Source organism: Varanus komodoensis, unplaced genomic scaffold (assembly GCF_004798865.1).
Source record: "Varanus komodoensis strain SLA01 unplaced genomic scaffold, ASM479886v1 scaffold17, whole genome shotgun sequence".
NCBI classification, from domain to species: domain Eukaryota; kingdom Metazoa; phylum Chordata; class Lepidosauria; order Squamata; family Varanidae; genus Varanus; species Varanus komodoensis.
In genome coordinates, this window is record NW_025335505.1 from 1 (window position 1) to 8757 (window position 8757).

The window sequence follows — 8757 nt, forward strand, 5'->3', positions numbered from 1 at the left end:
AAAAAAAATAATGGGAACCTGCTATTCTGCTTTGGAGAAATAACACATTTACAAAAACAGAAATTCTATGCAGTCTTTGCTCAAGTAAGTCTACAAGCAACTCAAGTACTTCTTAGATAACCTAAGAAATCTGAATGTGCATTTGGAATATTTGAATAAATAAGTGCTTCAACTTATCCCACATCAATCCACCTATGTTCCAATCTGTTGAGAAATAACAGTAGTAATACAGAGCATTGATTACTCTGCAAATCAATACACCAGCAAGAGGGAAAAAAAAATCCCAGTAGCAAAAGGAAAAAAAAAAATAAAATCCCAGTTCAAAAATACTAGGAGTCTGAAGGTTAAAACAGGAGCTTACCTATAACCTGGATTACATGTCTCCTCATAACAAAATAAAACGTCATATAAAAATAATCATACAAGTGACCAATAGCTGAAACAAGTCCAGTGCATTATAAGGAAGATTCACGTACAGTTCTGTTAGCAAGTTACATGAAAACTGAACAGAGTCTCACCAAATGTCTAGAAACTAATGACACACTGTAGAAAACAAACGAGAAGAGGACTGAGCCACTGGGACATAAGAAATTCTGGAATCATTTCCTTGGTCCCAAACAAGATCCAGACTGTCTAAAGGCCATTTGAGAAGCTGGCAAATCTTATGATCAAATGAGCAAAAGCAGCTCAGTAATTGTGCACTGTGGCCTGCTTGGTGCTTGGCAATTTCAAGCATAAAGTCAATACTTTGTTCGTACTTTAGCACCAATTCACTACAGGTAGATCATGAAATTTGGGATACTGTCCCCAAAATGTCTGTACCATTTCCAGGATCACCATTATCCCCAGGGAAACCAGTGATTAATTGCATGACCTACCTGTAGCTACTCTCCTGCTATTATTGACTTACCTTCCCTTGCTATTATGGTTGCTATTTCCTATTGTTGTTCCATGTCATTTTTTGAATCCTCCTTCCCCTTAAGCACTCTTGAGGTCCCTTTGATGTTCCCTGATATCACCCAGTTGCACCTGATTCCCCTTCTGCAATGCATGATTCATTTCATGTCAATTATTATTTCTTTACCCTCCCACTGCTTTCAGCAGCCATCTGCCCGCCCACCAATGATCATTAATTTATCCCCACAGGCTTCTTTTCATTTCCTTCCAGGATGACTCTTGGGAACATTTTGCAACAACACCTTAAAAAATCAGAAAAGAAACAAAAAGGAAAGATGGATCGAGCATCAGGAAAACACTATCCGTGTAGAAGCAATGCAGAAGCATGCTCACTGTTTGTGGGAAGCAAACTGCAAGGAAGGCAGAACTGAATTTCGAGGTATTACAGACCTGGGCGACGTATCATCAAAGCTGTGCTCCTCAGATACAAAGAAACAGGTTGTGGTTGCTGAGTGCTGAGAGAAAATCCCTTCTTCCCACGGTGCCAACATTAACTCATGCAATTCATCACCACATGATGCGGGAAGATCGCTTGGGGGACGGGAATAGCATCTAAAGGCTGTTCACACCGAGAGGAGTTCGCATCCAGACCACCGAGGAGAGGTCTACCACTTACATACTCTGCTTCCGAAGCACCTGGCTGGCCTCCGCTCACGGTGCCCTGGCCCAGACAGACCATCCGGGTCCCTCACGGTCGCTCTGTACATGCTCTAAGGGACCCTTTCTCTACAGCTCCCTTTCATGCACGGACACACAGGAGGGCTGGGCCAGAGCGCCCAGCCGAGCGAGGGAAGCGGGGCAGGGAAGGGGAGGAAAGAGAGAGGTCCAGCGAGCCGTCCGGAGGGATACCCCGGGGATGGAGCAGCGCCCGCGCCTCACCAGAAGAGCAGGTTGGCGCAGACGAAGCCTGCCAGGGCGCAGAACGGCCTCTTCCAGGTCAGCACCTCCATCACGCAGCAACGCCCGCCGGCGGGAATCGGCGCGCGCTCCTGCTGCTGCTGCTGCTGCTGCTCCTCCTCCGCCACGCGTGCTCCCTCCGGGGGGCTCGGCGGCCGCACCGCCCGCTCCTCCTCGCCCTCCATGTCGGTTCGGGCGGCTGACACACCGCGGCCCCGAGAGGCAGCGAAGCGGCGCAGGCTTGTGCACATCCGGGGACGCACGCACCATCCTCCCCCCCCACCCGCCCGTTTTGCCGGCGCGAGCCAATGGGAGCCCCCGGTGAGGCGAGGCGGCGCCGGCGATTGGTCCGCGCGGCGCGAGGCCCTTCAAGTGGGCGGCGGGGAGGAGGGAAGGGGTTAATCGAGGGACAGTTGAGGGAGGGGATGGGGCGCCTTGGCAGGGGGTCTCGCTTGGAGCGGCGGCGGCGCAAATGGTGGCGTATCTGGAGGGGGAGGGGGAGGCCGCGCATGCGGACTGGCTGCTGGCCTGCGGTGCGGTGGGGACGGGGCGCTCGCGCAGCGGAGGGGGATTTTCATGTTGCTTTTCAAGCGGTGGCGGGCACCTCCCTCAGTCTGGGAGCCCCGTGGCTGCAGCTGTGCCTGTTAGAGACAGTGGCGTGCGGGAGCCGCTGTTCTCGTCGGTGCCCTGGGAGAAAGGGGCGCTGAGCATTGATTCCCAGTCTCGTGGGGGAGGGAAAAGTGCACGCCGTAAATCCCCCCCGTTTTCCGCTGTCGGGATTAGCGTCTTCCCGCAATATGCTTGGTTTTATGCTTTCTGCCCCCCTCTGGCCCGCACCCCTTTGCCTCAGGCGAGGAGGGCCTTTTGGGTTGTGGCTCCCCAGTTTTGGAATGAGCTCTCCGAAGAGGTGCTTCTGGTGCCTACTTTTAGGACCAAATGAAGACCTTTTTATTTTCCCAGTATTTGAACAAGTTGTCAGTGTTTTATATATGTGCGATTTTATTCTGTACTGCTGCTACTCTGAATAATAGCAATTGCTGTTGCTGTTATAAGGGTTTTTTTAATGTGTGTTCATGTTTAATGTTTGTCTAACTCTTATTTGTTTTTCGGCGCCAGGCGAAGACCTTTTTATTCAAATGTTATTTTAATTGTTAATATTTATTCATTTTATTCTTTGGCCAGGGTGACTTAATTTATATTGTTAATTTATGGTTGTGAGCCACCCCGAGGCTTCAGCATATGGGGCGGCATAGAAGTCTCCTAAATAAATAAACAAACTACTCAGCCTTGCCTACTGGACAGTATACAAATAAATATGGAGGGACACACACATCTATGAACAGGTGCACACACAATTTAAGACTGTTACAATGTAGAAATAAATCAAGGTGGAAAGAAAAAGGTGTGGTGCCTGCAAATCTTTGTTCAAATTTATGTGTTTCCTCACGAGCTGTGCAAAATCTTCTAATTGTTAGGAAGAGACAGCCTGTCTCAGCCCCATATTTGAGAGAATTATTAAAGGATGTAGCCTTGATTTTTTTTAAGTTCAATTTGGAGTGGAGTGAGGTGCAAGTTGAATTTTCCTTCTCAAGCACCAAAATGCATTGTGCTGCCACCCTTTAATTTTAACAAAATGCTAGTTTCTTTCCAGCAGGAAGCATATGAGACCTGCCATGGGAAGGGCAGAAGAAAAGCTGATTATCATCTTTGACTGATTCCAGGTTCCTAGTGATAGGTGATTGCCTTGAATACCTCCTGAACTGCGGTTACTGCTACAGAACTATACTCACAGCTGGAATACTACAGTTGTGCCTGCACTTGGATCTCTAACCAACCTAATCATTTTTAATATACCAAGACATTCAAATTAATAAAATAATCAAACACCTGCACTTAAATGCTGCGCAGTTACTGTCACTGGCATGCTGTCAGTCACTTTTTAATGCATGCTATTTTAATATCAGTTTTGCACGTGCTTTTTGTGAAATAAATTGGAAGTGTGTCTTTATATTATATCCTGCTTTAAAAAGCGGTATTCTTTGGATTAGTAAAATGCCATACAGCTTTCCCTGCTCTGGTGCCCCCGCCCCAAATATTTTGGACTCTATATCCCATAATCCCTGACCTTTGATCATGATGGATTGAGTAGATGGGAATTTTAGTCCAGAACATCAGGTTGAGAAAGCCAGCTCTACTTGCAAGTGCAGTCTACTATGTAAATTACTTATTGAACACACTTTCACTTACAAAACCATCTGGTGGGGAAAAATATTCAGTTAATTGTCATTTTCCTGAAAAGCTACAGTTCGGGACTTTAAGAGCAAAACAGGTAATAAAACTGCTAGTAAAGTTTATTCCTGAAAATGCAATACAAAGAGGCAGGGAATTAAATGAGTATCATTGTTGCTTAGAAATCATTCTTTTCCTCTTCACACTCTTCTTCAGGGAAGAATTCATTACTTCTTTCTCCTGCTTGACTTTCACCGGTGACATGTACCCATGCGCTTGAGACCTCCACTTCTTGAACAGTCATTTGCTGCTATAGAAATAGCTGAAATCAGAATGTTTAATGCTGTTGGGGTCCAGGGCATGGGCGGTCGGAAACAAAGCAGATGCACTGTGACCCAGTGGCAGGACCCAAGGCAATATGGAGTCTGAAGTCCAAATAGCAAGGTTCAAAGGCAAGCGCAAGTCATAGTCACAAAACAGGCCAGATGTATGTAACAGAGCAAGGCAAAGATGTAGTCACAACAGGTAAGCTTTCAATAACCAGTAAGACAATAGAGGAAGAAGCAGGTATCTTCGGGCAGGATAACCAGGCAGGATTCAGCAAAGGTAGCAAAGCAGGACAAGGCAAGGTAGGAACTAACTCAGGCCAAGAGACAGAGACACAAGAATACACCCAGCATTCAGGAGGACTGTGTTACTCAGCCAGCTTTTGGAAGAAAAAGCTTGCTATTTTACAGCTTTTTCCTCAGGGCTCTGAGCTGGTGCTCATCGAGGGCCTGAGAGCTACAGCAGACCAATCCAAAAATTACCAGTGTGGTTGTTCTGGTGTTCGACCAGCAGATGGCGCCCTGGAGCTGCTCAGTTCCTGATGAGCACAGTCTCAGGTAGGGATAAAGTCTTGGTCAGAGAGCCCATGACCAGCAGAATCATGGTGTTCCCTTGAGACAGGGATACGCCTAAAATGAAATCAAGGGGAACAATAGCCCAAGGAATGGTGGGGTCAACGGTGGCTGCAAGGATCCATGTTGCCTGACATTTGGATGCAAGGTTTGTCACCAGAAGGCCCAGAGGGCAGTTTGAGAGTGTTGACGCATCCCAGGGCACACACACGACCCTCCTGCAGCTCTGTGCCATCTCATAGGCGGGGGGGGGGGTGGTGCAGGACACCCACTTGGCCATCTCTGGGCGGAGACAGGCTGTCCTTTCCGAGGGTCCTCGTACCAGGAACAGGCGGCTGGAGCAGCGGATCTGCTCTGTCCAGGACTTGTAGAAGGCTAGGGCCCTGTGAATGTCAAGGAGGCGGAGCGTGGCCTCTCTCAGGGTGCAGGGGTTGGGGAAGAAGGCCGGGAGGACGGTGTCCTGGGTGATGTGGGAGGAGGAGGTGACCTTGGGTTTAAAGCTGGGGTCTGACTGCAGGACGGCCTCGACTCAGTGGAATGTGAGGAAAGGGTCAACTGCCCGTAGCGCTGTCAGTTCTCTAGACCGGCGTGCTGACGTGGTGGCGATCAGGAATTCCACCTTCCGCTACAGGACGCGCGGGGGCTGCAGGAACGCACTGGCGGTGCGAGGTTCTGGATGCCTCGAAGGGAGGGGTGTGACGGGGTGGCCAAAAAAGGAGGTGCCCTGGTCTGGTGCATGGAAGTGGGAGGTGGCCACAAGGTGGACCAGAGGGATGAAAGGGAGAGGCCGGTGCTGGACCAGGTCTGAAGAAGGGAAAAGATGTGCTTTATGGGTGGGTGGACCGGGTCAGGCCCCTTGCCAATAGTGAAAGTCTGGAAGGCCCTCCACTTCGCCATGTGAGATCTGCGGGTGGAGGGTTTCTGGGCAGCCTGGAGTATGGCGGCGACATCAGGGGACAGGGGGCAGTATGGGTCTAACGAGTCTGGAATCCTCCTGGCCGTGGTCGCGCAAAGGGTCTTGTTGTCCAGTTGGCGCACTCAGCCCCCATCCTGGGACAGGAGGCTGTAACGCAGAGGCAGCCGGATGTGGGTCCCGGCGGACAGGTGGAGGAGGAGGGGACAGCACGGCCGGCGTGGCCACCATGGGGTGTCAAGGATATAGCCCGTCCCGTCTCTGGATCTTGGACGCCACCCTGCTGATCAGGGGGAATGTTGGGAAGGCGCGGAATAGCCTTCCCTCCCATCAGAGGAGGAAGGGGTCCCCCTTACAGGGTGGGGGGACTGGAGCAGAAGCGATGGCATTTAGTGCTGTCAGGAGTGGTGGAGAGGCCCACTTCTGGGGAGCTCCGCTTCTCGGGCTGGCAGAGAAATTCTGCAGGGTGCAGCTCCTACTCGAGTGGGGTGCTAGAGGTCTGGCTCGGTCTGTCTGCCTGAATGCTGAAGCGGCCTGCGATGTGGAGGGCCAAGACTGTGATGTCCCTCTCCGGGCACCAGTCCCAGCTGTTGACTGCCAGCGCGGCTCGTTGTGTGGGAGCACGGCCCGCCCCGCTAGGTCAGGTGATGCCTTTCTTTTTCTTACAAAAGCCGTGAGGTTCTTGCTCCGAGAGTCCTCCATGATTCCTTTCTTGTACTCAATGGAATAGCTCTTTCTTTTGCACTCATTTTGTCTGGGGGTCAAAATATTATTCCCTTTAAATCTACCATTAAAACAAGTGTTAACTGAAGATTTACAAGACAGGACTGGCAACACACAAGTGCATTGAGGGTGTCTGTTACAAGACACAATGTATTGAATAATGAAATGCGTCCGCTCGTTATCAAGTGTGCATGTTGTGTGTTGCCTCTGTACTCCGATTGGTCATTCGGCAATAAGTCTCAAGTTATCTGTTTACATAGGTGTCTATCTCTCGTCCAAAGGGACCTACTTAGGTATTTACAAAGAAATAATTATAATTTATATTATTTACTTTAAGTATTAATGTCAGTAATAGTTTATATTCAATTATATATTAATATTACTACTTTATAGTTCAGTACGTCCGTCATGTGTTGCAAATGTATATCTGGCTGACGATATTAACTAGGGCTTATTTTTGGGATAGGGCTTATATTACGAGGATATTGAAAAATCATATTAGGGCTGATTTGCCACTTATGTCTGCTTTTTGGGGGAACAGGGCCTTAGGAATGTGCGGCAAGTCCCTGCAGGACCAGGTGCAGACACGCTGCGGTGCTCCTGCCTCGCTGTGACCTGCACTCTTGATGTTGCTCTGGCTCATGCACCCTGTTCCTGACCCAGCTCCTCTTCTAGGATCGTGCATGTTTTGCAGGACCCGGCTTGCTACAGTGCTGCTCCAGTCTTGTTCCAGGTCTGCTCCAGTTCCCCCAGCCTTGCGCCACTGTTCTCAAAGTCCTGATCCCGTTACCCCTGCCTTGTTCCAGTGCTGCTCCAGTCTTGAAGTTATCTCTGCCTTGTTCCATCACTACTCCAGTCTTCATCCAGTTACCCCTGCCTTGTTCCCTCGCTGCTCCAGTCCTGATCCAGTTCTCCCTGCCTTGTTCCAGTGCTGCGCCACTCTTGCTCCAATTTCCGCTGCCTTGTTCCCTCGCTGCTCCAGTCTTGCTCCAGTTATCCCTGCCCTTTTCCAATGCAGCTCAATTCCTGATCCAGTTACACCTGCCTTGTTCCATCACTACTCCAGTCTTGCTCCAATTTCCGCGGTCTTGTTTCATCGCTGCTCCAGTCATGCTCCAATATCCGCTGCCTTGTTCGCTCGCTGCTCCAGTTCTGATCCAGTTGCCTCTGCCTTGTTCCCTCGCTGCTCCAGTCCTGATCCAATTTCCGCTGCCTTGTTCCCTCGTTGCTCCAGTTCTGATACAGTTACCCCTGCCTTGTTCCCGCGCTGCTCCAGTCTTGCTCCAATTTCCGCTGCCTTGTTCCCTCGTTGCTCCAGTTCTGATACAGTTATCCCTGCCTTGTTCCATTGCTGCTCCAGTCTTGCTCCAATTTCCACTGCCTTGTTCCAGTGCTGCTCCAGTCCTGATCCAGTTACCCCTGCCTTATCCCAGCGCTGCTCCAGTCCTGATCCAATTACCCCTGTCTCGTTCCAACGCAGCCCCATTCCTGATCCAGTTACCCCTGCCTTGTACGCTCTCTGCTCCAGTTCTGATCCAGTTATCCCTGCCTTGTTCCATTACTGCTCCAATTCTGATCCTGTTGCCCCTGCCTTGTTCCCTCGCTGCTCCAGTCTTGCTCCAATTTCCGCTGTCTTGTTCCATCACTGCTCCAGTCTTGCTCCAATTTCCGCTGTCTTGTTCCATCACTGCTCCATACCTGATGCAGTTCTCCCTGCCTTGTTCCTGTGCTGCTCCATTATTGCTCCAATTTCCGCTGCCTTGTTCCAGCGCTGCTCCAGTCTTGATTCAGTTACCCCTGCCTTTGTTCCCTCGCTTCTCCAGTCCTGATCCAGTTCTCCCTGCCTTGTTCCAGATCTGCTCCATTCTTGCTCCAATTTCCGTTGTCTTTTCCACTATTTCTCCAGTCTTTCTCCAGTTATCTCTGCCTTGCTCCAGTGCTGCTCCAGTCCTGATCCAATTTCCTCTGTCTTTTTCCAGCTTAGCTCCAGTCTTGTTCCACTTTCCGTTCTCTTGCTCCAGTTACCCGTCTTGTTCCAGCGCAGCTGCAATACTCATCCAGTTACCCCTGCCTTGTTCCCTCGCTGCTCCACTCTTGCTCCAATTTCCGCTGCCTTGTTCCATCGCTGCTCCAGTCTTG